At 35.5% G+C, this 12,690-nt stretch overlaps 1 protein-coding gene across 6 annotated transcripts in view; it reads right to left on the reverse strand.

Annotated features, from left to right (window-relative positions):
• LOC106869465 (uncharacterized) overlaps window positions 1-12,690 on the reverse strand; it is a 75,501-nt gene that overhangs the window by 2,233 nt on the left and 60,578 nt on the right. The window contains exon 3 of one of the 6 annotated variants that reach the window (XM_014915216.2): window positions 349-443. The exons of the other annotated variants lie outside the window; for them this stretch is intronic. The gene's annotated coding sequence lies outside the window, so the exon portion shown is untranslated. The remainder of the gene's footprint in view (window positions 1-348; window positions 444-12,690) is intronic. 6 annotated transcript variants of the gene reach the window in all.

Genomic DNA, 12,690 nt, shown 5'->3' on the forward strand with positions numbered 1-12,690 from the left:
TATATATATATATATATATATATATATATGTATATATAAATTAAGCTAAGGAGTGATGTGCTGAATATTGTATATATGTACATTCTAAAAATTCTCCATCTGAGATTCTTACGTGAATAGAAGCACATAATTGGGTGTATATGCATTGACAGTTCAACCAAAACATCAATTGTAAATTTATTTACAAACACTGGGAACTCTCTTAACTCAAAACGTCGTCGCTTTGTTAGTGACCAGCTTGAACTCCCAAGAAGAACTTTAATAAAGCTCAAAGAAAAATCACTCACACACGTATACACACACAAAAAGTACATTCACTGTGAAAATATTAGAGAGCTCAGAACGAACCTGTATAAGGAAATGACAGAATGATCTTTGTTCACAGGTAGGGGACAACTGTAATGGATATGTTTTATCTCAGAGGGTTTTGAAGCAGGTTGATACTAGGCAGTAAAATAATAGATGAAAATTAGATATCGTTTATATTTTACTCGTTTCAGTCATCAAACTGCAGCCATGATGGGGCACTGCCTTCAAGAATTTTAGTCGAATGAATCGATCCCAGTGTGAACTTTCTTTTTTAAAGCTAGATACTTATTCTATCAGTCTCTTGCTGAACCGCTAAGTTACAGGGATGTAATCACACCAACACCTGTTGTTAATTAGTGGGGGGACAAACACAGACACGAAGACAGATACAAAAATACACATATACTATCTGATGGGCTTCTATCAATTTCTTGTTTCTTTACTGTCCACAAGGGGCTACACACAGAGGGGACAAACAAGGACAGACAAATGGATTAAGTCGATTATATCGACCCCAATGCATAACTGGTACTTATTTTATCGACTCCGAAAGGATGAAAGGCAAAGTCGACCTCAGCGGAATTTGAACTCAGAATGTAGCGGCAGACAAGATACCGCTAAGCATTTCGCCTGGCGTGTTAACGTTTCTGCCAGCTCACCGCTTCTATCAGTTTCTGTTTAGAAAATCCATGCACTAAGATTTGGCTGACCTAAGGCTATAGTAGAAGAGAAGACACTTGCTGAAGGTGCCACACAGGGGGACTAAACCTGAAATCATGTGGTTGGAAAGCAAACTTCTTACACACAACCAAGCCTATATATTTAAAACAAAAATTAAAAAGAAAGTGAGCTTAAAAGAACAAAGTTTTGATTCTTTCTTCTTGTTCTGCAAGACACCTGTTCCTAATCCTCTATCATATGTTCACCTCCTTCAAACCTATACTCCACACAGTTGAGAAGTCTTGTTTTGGGAGTGCTTGGTGACCTCACCAGAGCTGGTACCACGTGAAAAGTACCCCTTGCAATCTGTAAAGTGGTTGGTGTTAGGAAGAGCATCCAGCTGTAGAAATCAGGCCAAAACAGACACTGGAGTTCAGCACAGTCCACTGGTTAATTGCTTCCTATCAAATTGTCCAACTTGAGCTAACAGGGAAAATGGGACCTTAAACAACTTTTTTTTTAAATGATGATGAATCTAAACTGTATCATGAATAAAATATGTGAAACAAGACCAAATAATGTTTGTACTTCTTGTTAAAGCATGACTTTTCTTTGTGAAAAATGACTAGTTTAGAAACCATAGCTGAAAAGTAAAGATATTTCAAGCTATTTCTTTCCTTATCTAATTATGGAATATTGTTTTCTATAAGATGATTAATTCTGAGTAAGGTAGGCAGACACTTTAGACGTTAATAGTCAACAACTGTAACACCGAAGTCAAATATCCATCACATATCAGTTGGAAAAGAACTGTTGCTTTTGTCGTTGTTGTTATTGTTAGGGCTATTTTTGTCCCTGATAATGAATGTGTCTCTCTGGTCTGTACATTTGACAGATTCAATAGTAGCAGAGTTATAATGTAAACACTGGTTGGTAAATGATATATTTATCGTGCTGCTGTATTGTCCAGGGAGATTTTCAGGGTTGTTTTTATTTCAATATACCAGTAACAACATAATGATAACTGAACGTGGGTGAGATGGTGTGGGTGTGTGCTTCCCAACCACATGGTTCCAGGTTCAGTCCCACTGTGTGACACCTTGAGCAAGTGTCTTCTACTAACAATAGCTTTGGGCCAACAAAAGCCTTGTGAGTGGATTTGGTAGATAAAAACTGAAAGAAGCCTGTCATTCATACATACATCACCAGTGTTTAATGTCTGCTTTCCATGCTAGCATGGGTTGGACAGTCTGACAGGAGCTGGCCAGGCAGAAAACTACACCAGACTTCTGTGTCTGTTTTGGCATGGTTTTTATGTCTGGATGCCCTTCCTAACACCAACCACCTTGCATGCATGCATATATTTTATTTTTATTCTAGACCTGATGAGTGACTATATTTTTAAATAGAATTAAATGTGGATCGATTTATTTTTGAATTGAATTGATTTTATCTGTTTTACTATAACCACAAAATGCGCGTAGTCAACTTATTGGTATTTACGTTTTATGCTTTATTGAATTCTTAGATTAGTATTTTTATAGTGTATTTTTTTCTGGATGGTGACACTGGGGTCTTTCATTATCTGAATTGTATAATGGTGGTTCTTCTCTAAATTATATTTATATACATATATCATATATTGTGAAATTTAATTTGGTATTACTAAATCGAATATTCCTGCACATTTGGAATGATATATTCCCTAATATTATATATATATATAAGCGCATGTGATTTATGTTTGATTGCCCAACACCACTGCTTAACAACCCATGTTGGTGTGTTTATGTCCCTGTAACTTAGCCTCAGGCTGACCAAAACCTTGTGAGTGGATTTGGTAGACAGAAACTGAAAGAAGCCTGTCCTATATATACAGCTTGCTCTCCTAGTCAGCAGGGATGGTATCATTCAAAAGCTAAAACAATGTGAAGTGCATGGTGACCAGTGATGTATAACATCTGATAGTCTGGTTGATACCGCGATGTGTGTGTCTTTGTCCCCCACCACCGCTTGGCAACCAGTGTTGGTGTGTTTATGTCCCTGTAACTGTGATTCAGCAAAAGATATTGATAGAATAAGTACAAAGCTTAAAAGAGAAAAAATACTGGGGCTGCTTCATTCAACTGAAAAATAGTTTGAGGCAGAACCCCAGCATGGCCACAGTCTAATGACTGAAACAAGTAAAAGATAAAAGATATATATAATTTAATATATGAACTAATGAAGTTTTTTTTCAAGAATTCTATATCTAAACAGAAAGCAAAATGTCAATTTTATAATACATCAGTTGGAAAATTTATCAATGGGGACAATACATAAATTTCAATAATAAAGTCAATATCTTTTAGAAAATGTTTAAAAGCTCTGAGAAATGACCTAGAGTAACATTTTTAACCTTTTGATACCAACTCTCCTGACACTGCATCTGATTATGTTACAAAACCTCTAATTTTTATAAAAATTTCTATTTAAATTAAAATTTCCCTTCATATTTATATCTAAGGAAAAAAATTTTTTTTCATTAAGTTTTTTTCATTAACAACAGTTTAATAACGAGCAAGTTATTTTATTAAATCCCTCCAAATTCTTGATTTTGAAAATTAATTGACACACATACACAAGCAGTGTATATTTTTGTTGGAAATATGGCCACAAAAGAGTTTTTAGAGAAATTTGAAATGTTTATGATTCTGTCAACTGAAAACTGGTAAACAAATTCTTTATGTCATGGTTAAAAAAAAAAAGGCATGGAAAAGTACAATTCTAAAAAATACAGAAGTGTTTGCCACAAGGGCAGCCATTTTGGGGAAAGGCCTGTGTCGATTACATCAATCCCAGTGTTACACTGGTATTCAATTTATTGACCCTGAAAGGATGAAAGGCAAAGTTGAAATCTGCAGAATTTGAACTCAGAACGTAGTGACAAGCGAAATACTGTTAAGCATTTAGCTCGGCATGCTACCGAGTCTGCCAGAATAATAATAATAAAGTAGTTGAAATTTCTGTAAGAGAGTCAATAAGAGAGAATACTGATTTGGATGAACAATGAGGAATGGTAAAATTCACTGAAATATGGAACCTAATTATCATTGATGAAGTGTTGTAGATAAATAAAAACTTTTGAAATTGTTGGTAAAATGTAGCAAAACTTTTAAAAGAAAAAAAAAAAAATCCAGAAAATGACTGCTAATCTCTTGTTTAAAAGATGTATCCAGTTAAAAGAAAAGGACAAGTTTAATAAGCTTAAGTTTGTGTACATCAGCTCAGCATTTCATCCTCTTATCAAAATACTAAAACTCAAAGATACAAATCACATTTTTCTAAAAGAACAAGATTCTAAGTAAGATTTAGTCATCAAATGAAATACCCAGGGACTAATAGCTTAAGATAACATGAAAATAAAATGAAGCAACAAATTCATTCAGAAAAATTAAATCTTAAATCTACCCTTTAGCCAAATTCCATTTGAGATTATTCAGATGGGGGTGACTTAAAAGAAAGAATGAAATACAAAAGGGTAAGAAAGTCTTATCGCTTATAATTAGCTGACAGACGAGAACAGAGGAATCAATATCAAGATATGCCTGTAGCTGGGCTCACAGCACCGACACTGATAATGAATCACTGTTGAGTTTAATTTCATTAATAAACAAAATTTACTTAGAATTTACACAAAACTACTGCCAACTTTACAACAACAATTTAAAAATATTACTGGCAGAAAAGGTTTGCTGTGAATCACTGCTTGCTGTCTGTTGGTTGTTCGAACACAAAGGAACTCGAGAACTAACGAGTAGAACCATGATGCACTTTAAACTTCAATAGCTTAGTAGACACTCTGAGGTGAAGAATAATGTGAAAAATATACTCATTTAAATGGCATATGTAAATTTTGTTGATTATTAATGTTGAGAGACAGCACATGCCTTAGGTTGCCACAGCCAGCAAATGACCAACGACTACCGGCAATATAGGTTATATATGTAAATGTTCATGAATTTAGTACTAAATGCCAGCAAAAGACTGTTTTTTTACTGTGATGAAGAGTTTGTGATAATTTAAATAATTCTAGACAAGAATCTCCAAGAGGTTTCTAAGAAATACAGAATATGTTGCATTTATAGCCAAAGCTTTATTTAACCCAATCAAAAACAAAACACACAATGGAGATGCTATCTTTAGAGGTTTTCTTCCTATTAACAAATATTTCATGCTTTTATAGTGTAACTCTTCAGCATTTAAACTGGCCATATCCTAAGATGAAGCAAAGTTCTTTTAATATGAGAGAAATTTACTTTATAGTTTATCACTACAGGTTTTCTATATAATTTAGAGTCAGTACTAAAAGTTATGAAGTTTTGCATATAAATATGTATTTGTAAACAATGTGATTGCATAAATGTATTCATGTACATTGTAACATTCAGGACTGGCTCTACATTCTATAGAAAATTAATAGAGATAAAATTAAGTGATTATATCACACTGCTAACACAAAAGTAAGACATAGTATTGACTTATAAACCTTTAATAAAAAATCTGGCACTCAGTCACTTACAACAATGAGGGTTCCAGTTGATCCGATCAACAGAACAACTTGCTTATGAGATTAACATGCAAGTGGCTGAGCTCTCCACAGACACACGTACCCCTTCACATACTTCTCAAGGAGATTCAGCATGACACAATGTGACAAGGCCGGCCCCTTGAAATATGGGTACTAATCATTTTTGTCAGCTGAGTATACTGGAGCAATGTGAAATAATGTGCCTTACTCAAGGACACAATGTGCTGCCAGGAATTGAACTTGTGACCCTAAAATTGCGGGTTGAATACCTTAACCGCTAAGCCATGTACCTTTAATAAACTTGGTATATTATTATGATTGCAAAATGAAATATGGAAAATATTTACACAAAGTAGGTCTTAAGTTACAGGAAAGGCAGAGCTTATTAAGCCAGGCCTAATCACACTCTTAATGATTATAAATACCTTTCTATGTTGCCCTCCTGTGGCAAAAGTTTTTACTTTATGAATCTGTATAGCAGAATTTCCTAAAACTTTGATACTAATCAATATGACTGATCTACTTGAAAATTTGTGTCAAAACTCAAGCCATAACTAACTTTAAAGATTTGGAACAGGTTTGAAGAATTTTATTCTTAATATTTTAGTTCATAAAGAAGGCCATTACTAGTTCAATAATTTATTTAAGGATAAGCTTTGATGGTGAAGATAAACTATCTTGTTGGAAGATTTATTAATAGTTTATTGATCTAAAAGATTCTTCAGATAAATAGCTCGACCAGTCAGCTATGGATGGTCCATTAATTTCCTTCATATTGAAACACTGCATGAAAATTTGCTTGAGTAGAAAAATGTTCCAAATACTAAAAGCTAGCAGCTTATTAATAATTAATATGATTAAACAGGTGGTTTACTTCAAAGTAGCTCCTTAAACCTACTTAATTATTATTTGTTATTTTGTTTGTCTGACAAACAATTTTAATTCTCCAGTTTCATCAGTTCAATGATATTTTCTTCTCGCAAAGAATTGGAATGGTTAAATCTACTCATTCCTGACTAGGCTTTTTCCTTCAAATCTGCTACCAATACAAGAACATAGTGTTTAGGTGGCTCGCAGCCAAACAAAATACTATTCCAGTAGTACAAGTGGCAATGTGCAATTTCGAAGTTCGAATCATACCTGAGCTAATTTATCCCTTTATCTCTTTAACCCTCTGTAAAAAGAAGTTAAGTTACCTTCTCAATTCATCTCGACTCATAAAAGCTTGTTACCTGGTTTTCCATGGCATATAGATCCCCCACCTGGATGGGATGCTGGTCCATCACAGGATTACTCAGTTTTGCTTGCTGAGTGAACTGGAGCAATGTGAAATGAAGTGTTTTGATCAAGAACACAATGCATCGCCCAGCCCAGGAATTGAAACTGCAATCATATGATCATGAGTCCAACATTCTAACCACTGAGACATGCGCCTCTAGCATTCAAATTAATCATAACCAGCCCAAATAGCCTGCCTGTTTTGCATTCAAACTATCTAGATTCAGCCTTTCATACCCACCAGGCAATGTCATTCTAAAAATAAATAATTGCATCATCAAAATATTAAAGCATGATTAATTCAAAAAACTGTGGATAAATAAGGATTACATGGGATAGAGTAATCTGAATGTGAAAAGATTAGTCAATAAAATTAGATAAACTATCAACAATAGTCTAGAACAGTGATTAACACCCCACTGGTGGGGGCATGGTGCTGTGGACGCCAGGCACAAGATTCTCATTAAAGTGATTCCCTTTTTGTTCTTAGTTAATAATGTACTTTTTTTTGTACTCAGTACTTAATAAAGTGAAGGCACATGGCTCAGTGGTTACAGCATCAGGCTCACAGTCACGAGGTAGTGAATTCAATTCCTGAACTAGGCTGTGTGAGCAAGATGCTTTATTTCATAGCTTCAGTTCACTCAGCTGTAGAAATTAGTTGCGGCGTCACTGGTGCCAAGCTGTATCAACCTTTGCCTTTCTCTTGGATAACATCAGTGGCATGGAGAGGAAAGACTGGCATGCATAGGTGACTGCTGGTCTTCTATAAACAACCTTGCCTGAACTTGTGCCTTGGAGGGGAACTTGCTAGGTGCAATTCCATGGTCATTCATGACCGAAGGGAGCTTTTAACCTTTACCCTTTACTTAATAAAAGAGTAACCGGTAGACTCTTTTGTATTAAATAATTGTGATAGAATATTAAAAATAAAGTAGTTTTTTTTTTTCAACCACTGGTGGGGCATACATTTTTCTTGAAAGTTACAGTGGGGCCTGCAGGAAAATAGGTTGAGAAACATGGATCTAGAATAAGATGGTAATCAAAGAATGACAAATCCTTCCTTTAGGTTCAACAAGTAAGCTGCAAAGCAGAATGAAAAATTATAAGATATCAATATTTATGTAAAGGATACTGCCTAACATAATGCAGAAATAATTTTTATAAAGGAAAATGAAGGAAATCTAAGTGCTTGCTTGGCCTAGAAATAGCAGTCACATCCCTCATCAAATCACGCCTCTCATCTTTAAAAAGATGAAAAAAAAAAAAGACAAGTTTAGTGATACAGTCCTAGATAAACATTAAGACAGGAATGTCTTGTCTGGAATGGCTTTTATCAGAAGTTTGTCTTGAATTTCTCAAAGCAGACTAGGGTTAAATAATGACAAAGGGTTCACTGTCTTAAGAGGTTTAGAAAATGAGCTGCAGAGTTCAATTATTTTTGTGGCTATTGACCAGCAGAAAGTATCAATTCTAAACTCTTAAGATGCTCACAGCTGACTAGATTTGTCACTATTACGGAGAGCAAAAACAGAATCACTGCTGGAGCAATTGGGTAATAGCCAACACCTCAATCACGTAATCCATACTTGATGGTCTTATTGGGTGAAGGCCAAAGTTTTACTTTGGAAAACAACACTCGGTGGAGCACCTAGAGAAAGATTAGACTTGTATGAGATCCATATGTGTGTGTGTATATATATATATATATATATATGAGTGTGTATGTATGTATATGTATGTGTGTGTGTGTGTGTGTGTGTGTGTATGTATGTGTGTGTATATATATATATATATATATATATATATATATATATATATATATAAGTGTGTATGTATGTATATATATATATACATATATATATATACATATATATATATATGAGTGTGTATGTATATGTATATGTATATATATATATACCCACACATCTATCCACACACACACATACACAATGTAAATGCAGACACGGTTGAATGTGGTAAGAAGTTTGCTGTCTATCCACATGGTTCTGGGTACAGTCCCATAGCGTGGAACCTTGGGCAAGTGTTTTCTACAATAGCCTTAGGCCAACCAAAGGCTTGTGAATGAATGAAGCCCGTTGTATATATAAATGTGTGTGTCTTTGTGTCTGAGTTTGTCCTCCACCACAGCTTGACAACCAGTGTTGATGTGTTTACATTCCTGTAACATAATGGTTCAGCAAAAGAGACCAAGAGAATAAGTACCAGGCTGGCTCAAAAAAACTAAAACAAAAAAAAAGGACTGGTGTCAACTTGTTCAGTAAAAATTCTTCAGGGTGGTGCCACAGCATGGCCATAGTCAAATGACTGAAATAAGTCAAAAAGACTTATTTCACGCATACACATATAGATGTGAATATTTGTCACACACACTGTTTCAACACCCACTTTTCCATCTTTGCACAAATCACATGGAATTTACTGAGGCAGATTTCCTTGAGCAGGATGCTCGTCCTGTTGTCAACCATCATACGCTGCTAAGCAAGATAATACTTCCGCAGGACCAGGCATGTCACAGAAGAGCGAAAATACAGGACACCACTTGTATGATGGCAACATTCATTTACAAACATCATGCTATCTCAAGATAAGGAGACACAAACATATGTATCATCATCATCATTTAATGGCTGTTATCCATGCTGACATGGGTTGGAAAGTTTGAATGGGGTTGACCAGCTCGAGAGCTGCCCAAGTTCCATTTGTCTGTTTTGGCATGGTTTCTATGGCTGCATAAGCGGGCATAACCTTTTGTAGTAACTGACATAAGTTGCTCGATTTTCACGTGTTGGTAAAGTAACTCTTCTACTGTACTTTTCTTTCAGTGCTTCTTCACTGCATGCAAATTATAGGTTCCAACATGTCATCGTTGAGTTCTCGATTGAATGACAGCTGGGGGCTGTCCAACATCCACAGAAGGCTACAGGATGTTTATGGAGATGACACAAGCGACATGAGCTATGTGCACAGAAGAACGAAGAAGTTGAAAGAAGGTGGGGAAAGTTCTGAAGATGACACCACACAGTGGGAGGTGACCATCACAGATGCAAATCACCAGCAAGAGGACAAACTTGTGTAAACAGATGCGTCACAAACCATCAGGTGGCTGCACAAGTGGACTGTGGTCACAATGCATTATGGTGAAATAATTTGGGTATTTGAAATACTTGAAGAGATCTTAGTTGAATGATTTGACTCCTAGTACTTATTTATTGACCCCAGTACTTAATTCTATTAGTTTCTTTTGCTGAACCGCTATGTTACAGGGACATAAGTACACCATCACCGGTTGTCAAATGGTGATGGGAGACCCACAAAGACACACACATACATATATACATATACAAATATACGAAGGCGTGTTTTCTGTTTCTGTCCACCATATCCACACACAAGGCTTCCATACAGTGGGACTGAACCTGGAACCATTTGGTTGGGAAACAAGCTTCCTACCACACAGCTGCACCCTGCGTGCAAAGAATGCTCACAAAGGCATTAGTGAAAGCCTTTCATAAGCACTTAACTGAAGAGTTGTTGCTTACTGAGCCAGGATGACTGAAAATAAGTAGCAAGAATTGATAAGAGATCAATAATCAAACACCATTCACTTACTGCAGTGATTGGTTTCTATAATTTCTTAAAAGACAAAAAAAAAAAAAAAAAAAAAAAAAAAAAATGGCAACTAAAATTGACTTGGTTAAAATTATTCTCGTTAAAGCCTGCACAGCCTAGAAATTAGTGAACACTATTAGACTTTTAAGGAAAATGCTGCAGGCTATAGTAAATTTTTTAAACAAAATAAATGAACATTTAAATGTTTCTATTTTTAGATATGAATCATGAAATGATCTTGTGTTGGGGCAGAAGGCTTGATTTTGATATACTGTTTGGGTTCTTTCATAAACACACAAGTTCTTCCTCCTTTGTTTGTCACTTTTACTATCCATTAATTTTCTTATAAACATATATTATTTCCAAATTAACTACTGCCTGTTCAAGAGAATTCTGGAAGGCTGTGTATGTGTGTGTATGTATGTGTCTGTGTGTGTATGTATATATATAGATATATATTGGATCATCCCATATATAATGTGGTTTTCCAATTGCATGAATTAAAAGTCAGGGGAGGATGGGATAAACTATTTGCATCACCTTGCTATAAGAGCAAGTAGTAGTTTTACCTTGTACTTATTCTTAGTGCAGTTCGATTTTGACAGTTATTTTTTCAAAGCTATAATGGAAGTGACAAAGGAGAATATTTGGCATATTTTGCTTTACGAGTACAATAAAGGCAACAATGCAATGGAAAGTGCAAGAAATATTAATGCAGTAAATGGGGATCGGACAATAAGCATAAGCCAGTGTCAACAGTGTTCCAGAAATCCCTAGAAGATAAGCTTCATCTTGGAAGATTTGTAGAGCTTGACGAGGACATCCTGCAAAACCTGGTGGAACAAAATCCCATCGTAACTGTTGAGGAACTAGCAGAGAAGCTTGGATTTGGTCATTCAACCATTCAGTGACACCTGTATGCCATTGAAAAAGTCATCAAATTGGGTTAATGAGTTCCTCACAAACTTTACGAGTTTAATCAAGTACAGAGAGTGAATGTGTGCTCTTCTTTACTGTCACAACTCATGACTGAACCCTTTTGGACCGAATAGTGATTGGTGACGAGAAATGGATTCTCTATAAAAATGTCAAGTGCCGAAGACAGTGGGTAGGGAAAGAAGAAACACCAACACCCCAAATTAAAGAAGGTCTTCACCTATATAAGGTGCGGTTAACTGTTTGGTGGGATACGAAAGGTTTAGTCCACTTTAAACTTGTAAACCCAAACCAAATGATAATAAAGGAGATCTACTGCGAGCAGCTTGAGTGGCTTAATTCATGCTAGAAGAAAAACGACCATCTTTGGTTTCAAGATGAAAGGTGTTCTATCAGGATGTTTGGCCACATGCAGTGGGGGATGACATTCCAATGGTTGGAGCAGTTTGAATGGGAAAATGATGCCCCACCCACCATATTCACTGGACATTGCCCCATCTGATTATCACTTATTCCACAGTCTTCAAAATCATATGGATGGAAAAAATATGAACCCTATTGACGAGGTCAGAACATTACTGAAGGAATATTTTTCATCATGGACAAGTGAATTTTGGAAGAGGGGCTCTGCAAGTCCACCAGATAGATGGAAGAGCATTGTAGAAAATGAAGGAGAGTATATTTTAGATTAAAAAAGAACTTTGTTTATCTTGATTTTGAAAAATAAAAGAAGTATAGAAAAAAACATTATTTATGGGATGAACCTATATATTATATATAGGTGCAAGCATAGCAGTGTGGTAAGAAGCTTACTTCCCAACCACATGGTTCCGGGTTCAGTCCCACTGTGTAGCACCTTGGGCAAGTGTCTTCTACTATAGCCTCGAGCTGACCAAAGCTTTGTGAGTGGATTTGGTAGATGAAAACTGAAAGAAGCTTGTGGTATATCTTTATGTATATGTTTCTGTGTGTGCGTGTTTTTTAGTCTGTGTTTGCTCCCCAACCATTGCTTGATAATTGCTGTTGATGTGTTTACGTCCCCATAACTTACTGTTATGCTAAAAAATAGGCTTAAAAATATAAGTCTTAGGGTCGATTTCTTCAACTAAAACCCTTTAAGGTGGTGCCCCCAGCCAAATGAATTCCAGTACTTCTTTCTTTAAGACTGGTACCTATTCTGTTGATCACTTTTACCAAACCTCTAAGTTATGGGGTAAACACACACAAAGACACAAGCATACACACACACACACACACATATATATATGTATATATATATATATATATATATATATATATATATA

Source organism: Octopus bimaculoides, chromosome 10, assembly GCF_001194135.2.
Source record: "Octopus bimaculoides isolate UCB-OBI-ISO-001 chromosome 10, ASM119413v2, whole genome shotgun sequence".
Lineage (NCBI taxonomy): Eukaryota > Metazoa > Mollusca > Cephalopoda > Octopoda > Octopodidae > Octopus > Octopus bimaculoides.